This window comes from Galendromus occidentalis, unplaced genomic scaffold, assembly GCF_000255335.2.
Source record: "Galendromus occidentalis unplaced genomic scaffold, Mocc_1.1 scf7180000077527, whole genome shotgun sequence".
NCBI lineage: Eukaryota > Metazoa > Arthropoda > Arachnida > Mesostigmata > Phytoseiidae > Galendromus > Galendromus occidentalis.
In genome coordinates, this window is record NW_003805515.1 from 262,834 (window position 1) to 271,457 (window position 8,624).

General features: G+C 53.2%; 1 pseudogene; it reads right to left on the reverse strand.

Moving 5' to 3' along the window:
- Window positions 1–2,155: 2,155 nt before the first annotated feature.
- On the reverse strand, window positions 2,156–2,891 carry LOC100906671 (U6 snRNA-associated Sm-like protein LSm1 pseudogene; annotated as a pseudogene).
- Window positions 2,892–8,624: the final 5,733 nt, after the last annotated feature.

Below are 8,624 nucleotides of genomic sequence, written 5' to 3' on the forward strand. Positions count from 1 at the left end.
GGTGTGCGACTCGGCGTCTGTCCGTCCGGGCGTCATCCCCTCGCGAAAATCCAATGACTTTTGCTTCTTCACGAATCCTACATTTTGTCGAGAGCCGCACCGCAGCCGATGCTCCAGCGCACAATATGACATGAAGAATGTTCCGAATTGCGCACCCGACCACTTTCGAGAAAATTCGGGAAATTATCCGCATCCTCGGCGCGCTCGAGCGAGTTGGATACTCAAGTTCTCTCTATGCCGGCTAATCGGAGATGTTGTGTGCGTACCAGCGATCGTATCGATGGCCGGCGGACGGACCAATGCGCGTGGTCCACCGACGCCGACGTTACCCTCGAGGCAAAATTGTCGCGCAGCTCTGCACCCGTTGGGTAAATATTTTGTATGAACTCGGAGATTGGTTCCGTAAGTAGCATCACAAGCAGAGGCAGCAATCGGGGCGCAGAGATAGGGGGAGATAAAAAGAAGCAAAGGAAGGTGTCTCCGCGGATTGAAAGACCTTAGGCTGATGGCGGTGCTAGTCGACGACAGCGACGACAAATGTTTGCTCATCGAAGACGTTCCAATCTCATGATATGTGGGGTCGTTTGTCCGACGCGAATACACGCACGCTCGCTCGCTCCTAAAGACCTCTCAAGAGTTTCTCTCACTCACCCAGTCAGTCGGTCAGTCAGTCGGTCAGTCAGTCGGTCGTACTTTCCGCGCTTAAACACAGATACCCCTGCCGAGCTCCCTGCCAAGTCTGTACGGTCTTCTTTTCGCTCCCAAGCCCCTCCTTTCGGATTCGCTGCGCGACATTCGTTGAGCGCGGTGCGGTCTTCCGATGCTCTCGGTGCGTATCGGCCGCACCTGCTGCGCTGAGGCGCGCCGCCTCCTCATGGCTCATACACGTGAAGCCGGCGAAGTATGTATGTCCATGTAAATATACTCTCGCCGTCATCGCGAGAGCTCGGAAAGATGTATAGAAAGACAGAGAAACAGACACACACGAACCCATCGGCTCAGGTGGAAAACCGTGCCCGGCTGTGCAGGTATCCAGCTAGCCAGTCGTCGCACCGTGTCCCCTCTGGCAATGTGTACCCGACTCCTTTCAGCGGGCATCCGTGAAATCACCTTTATTGTGTCACACGCAGGAATCGAGAGCGAGGAAGACACACTGAGAGGACGGAAACACGCACGGACTGCGACAGGATATCGGCCGCTGGCTCAACCTCTTCCCCTAGTAAAAGCTCAGGTTGGATAGGAGCCAGCTCTAGGGACAGAGAGGCGTGCAATGAGTCGATATGGAGAACCAAAATGGAAGCGATGCGGATATTGCTCGTGAGCGATTTGTGACTCGTTTAAGGTCCGTTCTGCCAGAAAAAGGGCGAGGAGGAATATTATTGTTAGGGTGAGAATTTATCGGCGTATCAAAGAGTATGTAGGTCTAAGGAGCTGTGTTCGGCATCGTTCCTGGGGATCCGGACTCTTTTTGAGCGTGCGCCATGGGAATGTCCTTCGGATCCCTAGCATTCGGTTCGACGTTAGACTTCCCAAGACAAAGCGCGCACCTACGAATGTGTGAAAACTGTCTTGGAGAAATTCTGCCGCGACGCTCCGAGGGACATCGAAATCGAGGAAAGATGAGCGCCAAACTGTGTGGAGAACCTTATTATGTATGTGTCTTCGTACGTATCTTTGTATGTATCCTTCGAGGAGGGGTCGGGGGTTCCGGGGCTCGAGACCGATCGAGCGGAGCAGGGGCGCATGAAGGAGGGAGTTTCAAATCGGTGGAGGAAGGTCAGTTTTCGGACGGCGCATCCGGATCTCCGGCTGAGCGTAGAGGAGCCGGCGCTCGAAGTGTCGAACATGACGGCCAGGGAGACCTATGCGGAATGGAAGGTGCCGGGTCTATGAAAGGGACTAAACGAGGCATTTACCTGACTGCCCTTTTCGCTTCAGGTGGACGATTCCGGACGTTCAACAGCGTTGGAGCTTATTCGAGTGCTCGAGGGATTCTCCGACCGCCCATCCTCTTGCGGAGACGTTGATCCTCACCTCTCAACGATCGAGACGGGGCTCGCCTGAGATTCACCGGACTTTCACTCCAGTCGTGTATCAATCTTGAAAATACGCGCCCGTGCTATAGGAAATCCAAACAATTTGAATTTTCATCAGGAGGATTTATTGAGGGATTCTAGAAAAGTTTAGGAACATAGGATCGATAATCTGCGCTCGGAGTTTGCGGGTCCTCGTATTGCTGATCGTGCAGTGGTGACAGGATATATTTCCCGGAGATTTCCCTTCTTGAATTTCCCGGTGTCATGTATGATCGAGCTGGCGGCCGGAGACGAGCTCGGCGAATGCCATCATCGCTAATATTCCTCCATCAAGTACCGTTCACGCTCCGAAAACTCCGGTAAGCCTTGTTCCCGTAGGAAACGGCGTCTCGTCTCTCGCTCTACGCGGCTCTTTTCCTCGACCTCTTGTTTGAGTTCTATGATCTTCTCGATTCCGACATTGACGAGCCCAACATGCTGGGCTCTGTCCGCGTCGTACTCTCCAAGCAGCTGAACATTTTCTGCGCGTACCATGAGCACTCCTCTCGGGATATCTCCGTAATATTTCCCGACGTGAGGCCTTTCTATGGTGTATTGCAGAACCAAGTTGTTGAACTGATCTATAGCGCGGAGCTTACCGATGAGAATCTGGTCGTTGCGGAGCACCACCATGATCGTTTTGTCCAAGGAATCCAGTAACGTCGTCCGTTCGATCGTCGCTCTAGCGGTCGAATCGAAATAAAGATCGGTCGACATCGCGGATCTTACAAGGTCTACTGGGACGGAATTCTACGCGCGCGGCACCGTCTATAGGAACGAGAGACTAATCCGTACTGCTACTGAGTCGAATCAAAACAAACAGCTCCCAATCGAGGTGCACGTCGCCTTCTTGGAAATGCTCGTCCCCCCAGTTCAGAGCGAAGACGGAGCGGTGTTTGCCGCCATACCCAGCGCACACTCATTATCTGACCATTGAGTTAGAACTTCCGCGTGCGCAGGAGGGGATGACGTGGGATACATCGTGCCTCAGAAGAAAGAACAATCCACAAAGCTTTCTCTCTTCCGAGGCCTCATCCTCTTTCCGCCGGGACCGATTGAATCATTTGGCAGTGGGAAAACATTGCATTCTCGACAGATCCGGGCTATGATCGAGATCGCAGGGCAGCTTTGTTTGCCTCGGGAAACTTTTGGAAAACTTTTTAATAAGACGCGAGTAGTATTTACTCGGAGCTCGCACGCTTGGATTTCTTCGAGTTATCTTTTCTGCGCCATTCAGGTATCCTCCGGGCTCTCTGAAAGCAAGCGAGTTACGCTTCCGCTCTCCCACGGCGAGGCAGCGGGCGAAAACTCCCGACAAAAACGACTATCTCCGACAATCATGTGTCAGTCTCCTTTTCAGTGAATCATTTCTCGAATTCCACGGCGCTTCGGAGATGTCCAACGTTAATTTCACTCAGGAATGACTCGCCGCCGATTCGCTCGGTGGAGATAAAATCGGCGGATTCTGTGACCACCCGCAGTCCCGCCTCGCCGGATATTCGCTGCGCATCTGATAGATCCCCTGTCTGGAGTTCGAGAATGAGGACTGGCTCATTCGAGCATATTCACGTATGTATCGATGCGGACAATCATCGACCCGTTAAAAAATCCAACCAAAGACCTCCCGCGGTCGAGCTTAATCAGAACATCGGGGCAAACACTCTGAATGTTCGCTGCGGCAGCGACGGCATTCGCAAACTGAGTGCAGACCGGTGAGTAATTACAAGAGCAGGATCGTATTTCCAATTTTTTTGGAGGAGCGGTGACTATTATCATCGTCGTCATCAGCACCGTCCTCGAACCGACGAAGAGGAGGATTTCCACAAGACAGCGATTGTGCGCGAAATAAGCCGAGCTAGGCACAGAGAGCGAACGGAGGCTAATGGACTTCTTTGAAGAAGCTCCGAAGTCCGCAGTATTTTCTATCAGGAAGTAACATTCATGGAAACAGTGAGAAGTCGCCGGACAGCGCAGGAACGACTAACTCCAATCCTGATTGAAATTTCGAAGCAAGATGGCAAAACAGCGAGAGAGAGAGCAGAATATCGCCCATTCCATCTTTCAATCTCACAAGGACGACTTCTTCCCCTCCTGACTTCTTTCTCACAGGGGATATCTTCTTGAGAATCCTTCAGCTAGCAGCACCTGGTCGTCGACCGATGTGCCATATAGGTATCGATCTACGATCCTCTTAATGTTTCTCAGTGTGAAGGCGCATGGTATTCGACGTGGTCTTGGGAGCGAACTCTATTGTGGAAAATGGAAACGCTGACGTCAGCTCATAGAGACATTGACCGAGCTTCGCGACTGTGTATCTGTATTCTTCACGATTGTCCCTGTTCCAACGAAGCACAATGGATCGAAACAGGAGCCGAATCGATCCCGTCCGCTGATTCTCGGATAGGGCTCCAATTTTTATTCTGTTCGCAGCTCGCGGACTACATACGCTAAGAACTATGCAATCTAATCGTGCAAGAGATAGTCAGCAAGCGAATCGGAATCAGGGCTACTCTCCAATCGGAATCATGGATAGTCAGTGTCGCCCATCCCGACAAGCCTCCAAGTCGATGATGTCTGAAGATTTCAATCATCTTCTTTCGCTCTGAAGCTTTTCTGACGCAGCCGATGCGGATAATAAGGAGGGAGAGCCATATTGATTCAATCGAGACGTGAGACATACCTCTCCATGCGGTCACATCCAGATCAAATTCATTCTCAGCTTTATTCCCCAATGGAGTCGGAATCTGGAATTCGTTCCGAAACCATGAGCTGGCGGCGTCACCCATTATCGGTCATCTCCCACTCATCACTCAATGCTCGACACTCTGGAAGGAACTTGATTCGCTACGGATCGATGCCTAATATCTTTCCCCCTCACGCCTCGCGGATCGATGATTATACATCGGGTTGTACCTCATCATCCCCATTTTTTTCCTCGAGCCATCAGTTTTTCCCTTGCGTTCCATACTTTCCCTAAGGTGAGATTCGCAGCAGGACTACTTGGAATTCCATCAATGTGCAACTGATACCATCACAGGGAACCAGGCCGCCATATCGGCCATACCATATCGTCTGTGAGCTGCATCTAATGACGATGTGCTTGTAATCCTCCGGTTAACAGTAGGGCGCTCGAAGGAAACAGTTGTCTGGCCCGATCTGGATGAGCCGACTGTGTCAGGAATCGGGAATCCTTTCGGAGAAAATCAGTTCCCGATTCATCGGAAGATACTCGCTCATCCGCCGATAATTCCCGAGCTCGGATCTCATCCCGAGTTCGGAGCTAGATTTGATCAAATCCTGTTTCTGGCTCTGCAGTTCCAGTCCACACGATCCTGGAACTTCTGAAGAATTCTGTTGATTCTCGAGGATCTTCCCTCCCTACGAATGACCTATCCCCCGCAACTTGGGACTCCCGTCCCATCAACAGGCTGCTGTATCCTCCCTCTGGCTGTCCTTCGCTGGAATCTCTCTCCCATCCTTCGATACCTGGACCCTTCCCTTCGTTTTGTAGGAGCAACAGGAGAGAAGAAACAGTGGCTTCACCAACCTGTCCGCTCAGCTGCCGGTCCGTCTGCCCGCCCGCCCGCCGGCCGCCAAACAACCCACCCACCCAGGCCTTCGTTCGTTGGGTCGGTCGCAAGCTCCTGAACTCCTCGCTTGGTGGGTCGCTCGCTCGCTTCCCTTCCTTGTCGGCTGCCCAGCTTGACGGCCGGAACCCCCTGAGCCCCTGAACCTGGCAGCCGGCTTGCCCGCCGGGGAGAAAGGACCCTCGAAAAGGAGGAGGGAACGGCCCTCCCCTCAAAGCCTATTTCGTTGAGTCTCGACGCAGTGGCCCGACCAGACAGAGCCCTTTCATGACCGTGCACGCAAACATGTGCTCCGTGCACCAGACCGGAATCGCCCATGCTGCTAACTGACGTAAGCACTCGCTCCGAGTGCTCTAGCTCGTGGGACACACACCATGTCAACTCGAACGCCGCTCGAGTCATCGACTGTGAGTTCCCTGTTCTGATTTACTGTGCACGACCTCTCCCCCTCTTTCCAGCCGTAAAACACGTGAATGGGTGCGCTCTATCGTGGAATCGTGCATAGAGGAGTTCGTGCACACAGGGGAGCGCGCAGCTCCCGACAAACGAGAACCAATCGAACATAGCAGCGAGACGCGAGCACGGGAACGAGAACTAAGAGTCTCCCCCGTCAGTTTTGTTCTCCACGCAGGTTTCTATGTTTTTCGAACGCCCGAGGATTTCCTTTTCCCGGAAGCGGGGCGAATTATCGAGCCAACGACAGTGTCTTCGGTGCGGCCATACAAAGATGGTTGAATTTCTCTCCGAGTTCCCATGGGTCGCGAGGTCTCTCTCCCGCGTTTTGTTCGATTAGACCGTCCCTTTTTGACGCATAGCGAGCTTTTGTAACAGGAAATTAGTTTCTCCATTCTTCTCGGAGCAATATGTTTTTTCTTGCCCTCGCCGCTGCTGCTATCGTCTTGGTCGTCGACGTCATCACAGCCGCGGTGCTGCTTATCATCCTCAGATGAATTCTCCTGTTCTGAAGCTTCGTGCTCCCGCGGACCTGACCACCGACCACGGCTCTGTGCACAGCTCTCGTGCTTCCTCGTGTGTCCTCGATTCTCTGGTCTGTGCCCGATCACTCGAACAAGTTCCTCCTCCTGTTTCTGACCGCAGCGGAGACCCTCCGAGGCCCCGGTTCCCCGGTGCTAAATCCTGATGCCACCTGTTGTTCCTATGGCCCGTGTGACATTGACTGCTCCGCCGTGTTGGCGAGTCCCTTCTGCCTGGACCTGTTCATGTTTTTCAGACTGTCTCGGCGCGCCCTAAATTCGTGGAATCGTTCGGTGTATGGTCCGGGCGCTTCCGTAGATTTTATTCGTCGAGTCCACGGGGGCCGCGTCGCAGAGAAGTTTCGGAACCCGCCGCACAACTTTTAATTCCCGCTTCCTACCTACCCGCATGTCTCTACCAGGCTCGTAGCGAGGCGATCGTTGTAGATTGTAGTCCCTGATTTCTACGCTAGCTCCTGGTCTACGTAATGGATGCATAATGGACACGGAAATGTTTATCAAGCCCTCTTTTCCCTCCTTTGTTCCTATGTATCACCCACTCCGACGGAAAACTTCCGTGGAGACTCACGGGTGAAGCCCGCGCTCATACATGTCCTGAGTGTTCATTCCTGAGCGTGTCGAACCATCATTATTCCTTCCAACAAGATTCCTTCGGTTATCACACCTCCGTAGTGTGAGGGCCCCGATTCAAAGTTTCACACACAGAGCCCGGATTCCCGTCGAAACCATCCCGTATGTATTTTCCGAAGCTACATCATGACGGCTACCGAGTCGCGCCCATCAGGACTCGACTCCATCTCTTGATGCTCCAAGCGCGACTCCGCAAAGAGCAGTAGACGAGCAATTTCGCTCGAGCTGTTGCCACTGCTGCTCCCATCCTGAGCCGCCTCCGCTGCTTCTCCCTCGTTACCTGGAAATGGTTTTTTCCTAGTCAGACAGCGACAGCAAGAAAAGTACTTGAGTCAGAACGGGGATTAAGTCTCGTTCTCCATTTTCTCCTCGATTCTCTCCGTGATGTTCTTCATGATTTTCTCTCGGGTCGCCCTCTCCATGCTTGCCTCTCCCGTTCTTTGCACCTCCTAAACTTAAATTCTGCGAAATTCCGCTAGTGATCGGAGAGGCAGACAACTGACATCTCTCGAAGCGCTCCGAGAGCCGGGACATCGAGTTCACGGAATAATCTGCTCTCCGATCCTCATCAAACTGTTGAGTTCAGACTCGCGATGCTCAGACACTCGACTCGGAGAGGAGAACATCAAAATTCATCGCGAACGAGCTCTATGTCATCTCACACCGTAGCGTCCCTCATTGCGGAGCTTCCACGTGAGCCTTGGTCCGAGCGCGTTTCGCGATGGTCGGAGTTACAAAATGCCACTGGAATACGAGATGTTTACTTGAGAGTTTGAACATGAGACGGCCGCATGGGAGTCAGACGGTCGGAGGGTTTGGAAAGTTGGGACTCAGCGAGTATTTATCTGCCAACAAGATCGGGCGACCGACAGGCAGACCACCAGCCGAGCAGCTGGCCCACGCTAGGGGTCCCGCGTCCATGGGGAGCGACCGGTTCGGGAGGGGAGGATTAAGATGGCCCCTCTGTTGAAAGCAAGCAGGAAATGTTTCGCGACGAGTCTGTGGACTTCGGGAATCAGGAGCATTCCAGCGCAATGACTAGTGGCTTGCTCGTCTGACGATCGGAGAGTGGGTGGGCTGCGGACTAGCTGCGAGGGCTCTCCTTCGACTCTGCGGCTGGGCTCAGTGGGGGCTGATTGTCGGTGGCTGGACGCGGCCGGACCCAGCGGAGACTGAATGAAACCTGAAACTACGAGCAAGCTTTCAGCTCCCATTTCCTTCTGTCCAGAAGTTCGCCCCCTCGGCGGCTTCCAGTCGGCTACTCCCCCGGATCATCTCGGTTTTCCCGGGACAGGGTGAACAAACGAGCCTCATTCGGCTCTCAACGGAGAGCGAAT